Source organism: Acinonyx jubatus, chromosome B2 (genome assembly GCF_027475565.1).
Source record: "Acinonyx jubatus isolate Ajub_Pintada_27869175 chromosome B2, VMU_Ajub_asm_v1.0, whole genome shotgun sequence".
Lineage (NCBI taxonomy): Eukaryota > Metazoa > Chordata > Mammalia > Carnivora > Felidae > Acinonyx > Acinonyx jubatus.
The window spans coordinates 115,487,964-115,494,758 of record NC_069385.1 but is presented as its reverse complement, the minus strand read 5'-3'; the positions used below and the strand labels follow the sequence as shown (position 1 = coordinate 115,494,758).

General features: G+C 52.4%; 1 long non-coding RNA gene across 1 annotated transcript; it reads right to left on the bottom strand.

Annotated features, from left to right (window-relative positions):
- LOC113598532 (uncharacterized) lies at positions 1–2,515 on the bottom strand. Its single transcript, XR_003419161.2, has 3 exons — positions 2,395–2,515; positions 1,637–1,851; positions 1–664 (listed from the first exon to the last, which is right to left on the bottom strand). It is a non-coding gene; the product is annotated as an uncharacterized LOC113598532 (long non-coding RNA).
- Between the last annotated feature and the right edge of the window lie 4,280 nt (positions 2,516–6,795).

Sequence of the window (6,795 nt, the reverse complement as noted above, 5' to 3'; positions counted from 1 at the left end):
TTTTTCATATACTCAGTTGTGATCCTGGAAATTTTAAGTACATACACAAAAAACCACCAAACAGAAAAACCAACGAGCCTGTGTTTTACACATAAAGTCAAGTTACAGCCTAGGCTCAGATAGCCCTAAATAGGTTTTTCCACCCCTGTGAATGCCCGGCAGGATGTATTTTGTCATATGAAGCAATTCTCGTTGAGAATCTCACCCTGCATGATGCCTCCTGTGCGCTACGTATCAGAAAGCTCTGGTCGTTGCAACAACCAAAAATGACTCCAACGGCTTCCAAAGGTCACCCTTTGAGAACGGCTGACATAGAAATGACTCAAGGGCTGTAGAGCCTTAAGCAGTGAAACCTCCTTGTCGATGATCTGACTTCCTCTTCTCCCCTGTTGGTTCCCCGCCTTCCCTGCTAAAAAGCAGTTACTGACCCCTCCTGTATGCTAAGCAATTGATATCCTTACTTGTATAGTCTCTACAAGTAATGTCTCAGAGCCTCATCCCGAGTCACGTGGCCGCTGACGCTGGATTCAAAAATCAAAAATCGCCATTGAAGGACCCCCAGCTCCACAGTTTTGCAGCATTGACATTAGACACACCCCTCCTGGTTCCCGAAAGAAAATCAAAACTGTATTCCTTCTGCATAGTTTCCCTAAGGACTTGCTGGCTGAAAAGAGGAGAGGAGTGAAAAGGACACCAGTGTCCACGGCAGCCACAGCCAGGCACTTGGTGCCTCACCTCACTCAGGGCACCCTGAGCATCTCCCAGGCCCCAGTCCCCTCTCCCTTGCCTTCTTGCTCACCTGCGATGGAAAGGTACCTCCAGCGCTCGGGAGAGAAGTAGGTCCAAGGACGAGCTGCATGCAGCTACCTGTGCCCCCCTTCAGTGCTTCTGTCCCCAGCTGTCACTTCTCCCTCCCTCGCTAAGGCGGTACTCTTCGTAGAATGTGTTTTAGCCTTGTCTCCTCTGGTCTTTGTGCATGGCGTTCCCTCTGTGTAAAACCCCCTGCCTCGTTCTTCACTCCTCCAGGCTGGCTACCCATAACCACTCCCTCTGCAAACCTTCCCTGGCCATCCCCCAGCTTGGATTAGCGGTCCCTTCTGGGTGCCACTTGTGTGTCTGCATTGATCTGTGGTGGCCCTGGCCATGTTTTGTCACATTGTTTTGTCACGGCCTGATGTTTGTATCACCCGCTCGAGAGCAAAAACCTGCAAAGGTCAAGGACACAGGCTCTGGAAACAGTCTGCGTGGGTCCGAGGCCCAGCCTCTCTATCTCCAAGTGGTACGATCTTGAGTAAATTACTTCATCTTTCAGAACCTACCTCAGAGGGTTGTGGTGAGGATAAAATGAGTTAAGGCACGTTAAATGCTCAATGGCATACATTAAACGCTCAATAAATGTTAGTTCGGGGCTGTACGTCCTCAAGGGCACAAGCCATCTTATTTGTGACTGTGTCCCATCACCTAGCATGGTGCCTGACACACAACAGGCGGCCGATCTTTATTGACTGAGTCACTGAATGACTATCATCGTTTAATCGCTTGCAAATCATCTTGTCCTCTGCTTCCTGTTTGTATAATCAACAGTCTTTCCGAGCAAAGACCATCAAAAGAAAGATACTAAATATGCACAGATTACCTGCCCTAAGAAACGGTGCGGTGTGGAAGTTTCCAGCTCAGGAACGGACAAGTTTCAGGATAAATGGACTCTGATTCTCTTGGCTGCATCTTGCTGTATGACTCGAGTCGGAGGCACCGCGGTTTAATGAATTGGAACGAGAATCAAAAGATGATTGAAGGTGGCTGATGGCCATGATCCAGATACTTCCTACTGTTTCCCCATCCATCTGCCACCTTCAAATGAAAATATCAGGGAGAAAGAAGGGGAAGTTGGAAGTCATTGTGGTATCTCGCACCCTCATTCAATTTCACAGACATCTGTTGGGTCAGGCACTGGGAACACGAGAAAGACTAAAAGTCACAGTCGTGCCCTCTTGGAGGTAACATACTAATGGGGAAGAAGACAGTCGCGGGCGACGACAGTACCACTCCCCTGGCACCCCAAGAACAGCACGTCTGAGGGCTCATTGCTGGTGGCCGTTTCTGGGCCGGGTGCACCTCTTGCTCCCCCTCCCGGACGCGCGGCCAACGCTGTGCGACTTTCTCATGGGAGTCCTAGGCCTGTGTGTCCCCGACCTGGTCAGCGGGCTCCACCTGGCGGGCGGGGCTGCCAATGCAGTCATCTGTTTCCGGCTGTGAGGTGTAAAGCCAGCATCCGCTGCCGCGACACGAGGACCCGTTTCCCCTTGGCCGTGGCTCGGGTATGACACAGGCCATGGGCCCCGTACCGAAAAACCCACACCCGCAGCTCTGTCCAGTGCCAGAGGCAGTGACTACCTGGTAATGACTGCTGACAGATGCTTGCGGTGAGGCGTGTTCCCATCTGGAGGCTGTTCTGCCGCTGACGAGTCCCACCCGCCCCCCAGTTAGGAAACACCCCAGCGCGCGTGCGCGCGGGCGCGCGCGGGGCCTCTCCCCAGCCTCCAGTCACGTGACCCCTCCAGCCGTTTCCTACTTGCACCAAGCACACCAGTCGCACACGACTTTTTCTAACTACCATTATTCTTTTGTGACCATGAAACCTGTTTCCCTGTTGACCATTTTTTGTTTTTTTTTCCGTTTATTTCTTTTTTTATTTATGAGGGCGGGGGAGTGTGTGAGCACGAGAGGGACAGAGAGGGAGAGAGAATCCCAGGCAGGCTCCACGCTGGCACCGAGGAGCCTGACGCAGGGCTCGGTCCCACGAACCGTGTGAGATCATGACCTGCGCCGAAATCAGCAGTCGGATGCTTAACCGCCTGAGCCGCCCAGGTGCCCCTGTTGACAAAATTTTAAATGCAGCTACCTAGCGTCCATTATCCCACTTCCCAGAAATAAGAGCTGTTGACAGGGTGGTTTCACTTCTAGAAGATTTTCTAAATCTGTAAAAACACATTCTACAGAGGTGACGCATGTCAGTCAGTCATCTGTGTCAGTAAATGGTGTCGAGACAACTGGACAGTTACTTTCTTCCATTAGCTGTAATCACTTCCAGACAAACCAAAGATCTGAATGGAGAAGGGCTTTCGAAGCATGTCACAAACCCCAGAAATCATAAAGGAAAAGGCTAATGCATTCGACTACACCAAGGCTGTAAGTAAAACTTGCACACGTTGGAAGAAGTTTGGCAGGACTTAGCAAGGGTAGAAGCTGCATATATACCTTATAACTCCGCATCTGCTTCTAGGTCATTGTTCTGGAGAAACTTCCCCACTGGGCTCAAGGAAATGAATACGGGGGCCTCTTCACTCAGCATTATGTGTAATAGAAAAAAACAGACAAACGGAGGGGGGCGGGGCGCCTGGCTGGCTCCGTCGGTGGAACGTGCGACTCTTGATCTCGGGGTTGTGAGTTCGAGCCCCACGTTGGGTGTAGAGATTGCTTAAAATAAGCGGCGGTATGTTCCTACGGCAAAATCCTACACAGCGGTGAGAGCAAATGTACTAGAAGGACTCTCTGCCTCCTCCCAGGTTTTGTCTGTCTGACGTGGGGCAGGGTCCGGAGGCATTTTTGGTTGTCGCCACTTGGGGGTGAGGGGTGAGCTGCTGGCGTCTAGTGGGTAGATGCCAGGGTTGCTGCTATGATGCGCTGGACAGCGCCTCCTCCCCCCGCCCCCCCCCCCACCCCAAAGAATTACCAGGCCCCAAGTGCCGCTGGTGCCGAGGTTGAGAAATCTCGAGCTGGTCTGAATCAACATGGGCAGACCTCGCCACCAATCTTGAGTGAAAAGGGAAGTTGCAGCATGATCCAGTTTGATATTTTTACAGATACATATATAGCACAAGTAAAAAATCACATATGGGAATAATGCACACCCACTCTGCAAATCTGGAACAATCCGTCCAGGCCCTTTTTTCCTTTTTTTCTCACGATGCTGGAAAGTTCTCTTTATTGCTACAGATGATAAACAACACTGATAAGTATGTGCCCCCTTGTCCGTTCTATGTCGACTAAATTGATAGCTACGGAATCCCCAGGATAAAGGAGACGCACGTTTTCACCCCTTACATCTAAGGGGTTGTTCAACGTTCTCCTAAAAGCTTGTACCAATTTACATTCCCACCTGCAGGTGACAGTGTGTTCTCATTTCCTGTTTTGCTCTGCCTCCTTCACGAGGGTATGAGTTTCTTGAGGACAGAGGCTGTGACATTTGTCCGTGTATCTTCACCGTCCTGATAGGCGCTCGGTAAAATTCAGTGGAATGGATTAAGGCTTTATGACACATTGCTCAGTAGGTTCGGAAGACAGAGAGAAATAAAACACTCATAGCCTCAAGACAGGCAGTTTAGTCTGGTTTGAATGTCAACTGACAGTTCAAGTTCTCACAGCCTGCTGTGTCCTACAGGAGTCAGAAGAGGAGAACGCACTTGGGTAGGAGCGGCCAAGCAAAGCCAGCCCCAGGAAGTGCTACTGAGCCAGGCCTTGAGGCACGAGGGTCCCTCCCCACCCTTGGAAAAGCAGAAGATGGGCATTCCAGAAAGATTGGCATTCCAGGAAGGCGACAGCTCAGGCAAAGGTATGGTGCCAGGGATGAGTAAGGCACGTCGTCTGCGCCCCGACGCCATGGAGGATCCGATTAGCCAGAAAGGCAGGGCCCGGATGACGGCAAGCTTTGTCCAACAGGCTAAGGAGTTTTAACTTTTTCCCCCCCGGAGGCAAGAGGGAGCTACCCGGGGTGGGGAGTGTCGCGGAGGAAAGGCTGCTGTAACCAGGAGGACCAACCACAGCGGGGCTGCCGGTCACACCTGCGCTGGGCCGCTGGCCCGCTGGTGCACAGTCTGCTCGGCGGGCGGGCGACCGAAGCCAGATCCCGCCCTGGGCGAGGGAGGGCGGCCTCACCGAAGTGCGAGGGTCCCGGGAGGGCCTGGGAGACACAGGCCAGGGAGCAGCGCAGTCCCTGGGCCCAGCGGCCCAGCTGGGGGTTCGTGCCGCGCATCCCACCTGCCCCTGTTGCCGCATCTTTGCCGACAGCGCTGGGGCCCGCTGGTTGCGGCTCTCGACAGCTGACGTCATGCACCTCTTCTCGACTCCATGTTCGGCGACATCACATTGGTGGCTTGAATTTGGCCGTGATGGAAGGATTACGCCACAAATCAGTAAGCGCTAGGCACTGGGGCTCCCCCCTCCTCCCCTCCTCCCACCTCCACCCCGTGCCAGTTTTCTAGCACTGGCTGTTTCCTTCTAGAAACAAAGGAGATTCAGGGATTAGATAGGGAGGATAGGAAAGGGGATTCTTGTTTAGGGAAGCCAAACGGAACCTTTAGGAAGATAAGTGCGTGGCCAAACAACGGAGGCGCCATCTGGGATTGTAAATTCAGATTCCTAAAAGGCAAAGGCTGGGCCTTCAGGGGCGCTGTCCAGTGCAGTTCAGCACAGTGGTTACCAGCGCGGACGGTTGAGACGGCCCCAGACTTGACCCTTGGCTCTGTTCCTTACCAGCTGTGTGACCTTGGGTGAGTCACTTTGCCTCTCTGTGCCTCATGTTTTTCATATACAAAATGGAGGGTATTATTAACCCATCTCTTAAGGTTCTTAAGGGGACCGAATGAGTTACATATGGATAAAGCGCTTGGAACAGTTTTTGGCAAGTAATTCATGCTCTATCAATATTTGTTAAGTGCAAAAAATAGAACCAAAGAACCCAGAGAAGCAGAACTGGAACCAGAGCCCAAACTTCTGTCATGGCAGGCAACTAGTCTTATCTGGCTTTCTTTGACCCTGACAAGGGTTGTGGGTTTCCTGGAGATGATTCATGTGTCCTAGTGTTGGATGTTTACACAGAAGGGGTGGAGCAGGCGGGCCCAGTGGCCTCTGCCCTGGAAGGGCAGGTTGTCGAGATGGCCTCCAGGGCACACAGCCTCCTCTGCCCAAAGCAGGGCACACAGGGACCCAGGCAGGACGGTGACCCCATTACCCCAGTTTGGCAGATCGTCGAGCTGGGACTGCCCCAGGCCCGAAGGTAAGTTCGGCCAACCTGTCAGTTGCAAACAGAGAAGACAGAGTTGCACAGTAATAATAGCAGCTTCTGCTGAAAACCCCCACTATGTACCCGCCATTCAGCCAGTGACTGTATGCAGGGCACTATTCTAGGAACTTGGGATTCAGCAATGGGCAAAATCATCAAAACCCCTATTCCCGTAGCCCTGATGTTCCAGTGGAGGCAGACGGATGATAAACGAGTGAATTGAGAGCTATAGAAGGTCTTCAAGGAAAATGAGGCCGGGAAAGCAGGTGGGGCATGGCTTGCAATGGGGTCAAGGAGGACACTCAGAGGAGGGGACATGTGAGCAGTCCTGAAGGATGAGAGGGAGCAAACAGGAAACCAGAGTCTCATCAAATCCTCCTGCGTGCCCTGGCTAAGTGGGCGTTGCTCTCCAACCTTACCGATGAGGAAGCTCAGAGACATGCATTCACCCGCTCGAGGTCAAACAGCCTGTAAGTGTTGACCCAGGATTCAAACCCACCTCTGCCTCCTGGTCCTTGTCGACCCCTCCACTGACTCCCAGGAGTATACCCAAAGACACTGTGGTCATCACAAAGCCTGGGTGTGTGTGGCATGGGGAAGCCAGGGTCACGGGGGTAGGAAGGGTATACAGTGGGGTACGGAGGCAAGCAGGTCTAGAGTTCACTCTTGAACACCCCCTGGAAGAGGTGAGCTTAGAGCTGAACTTTCAAGATCAGGAAGGAAGGGCAATTCCA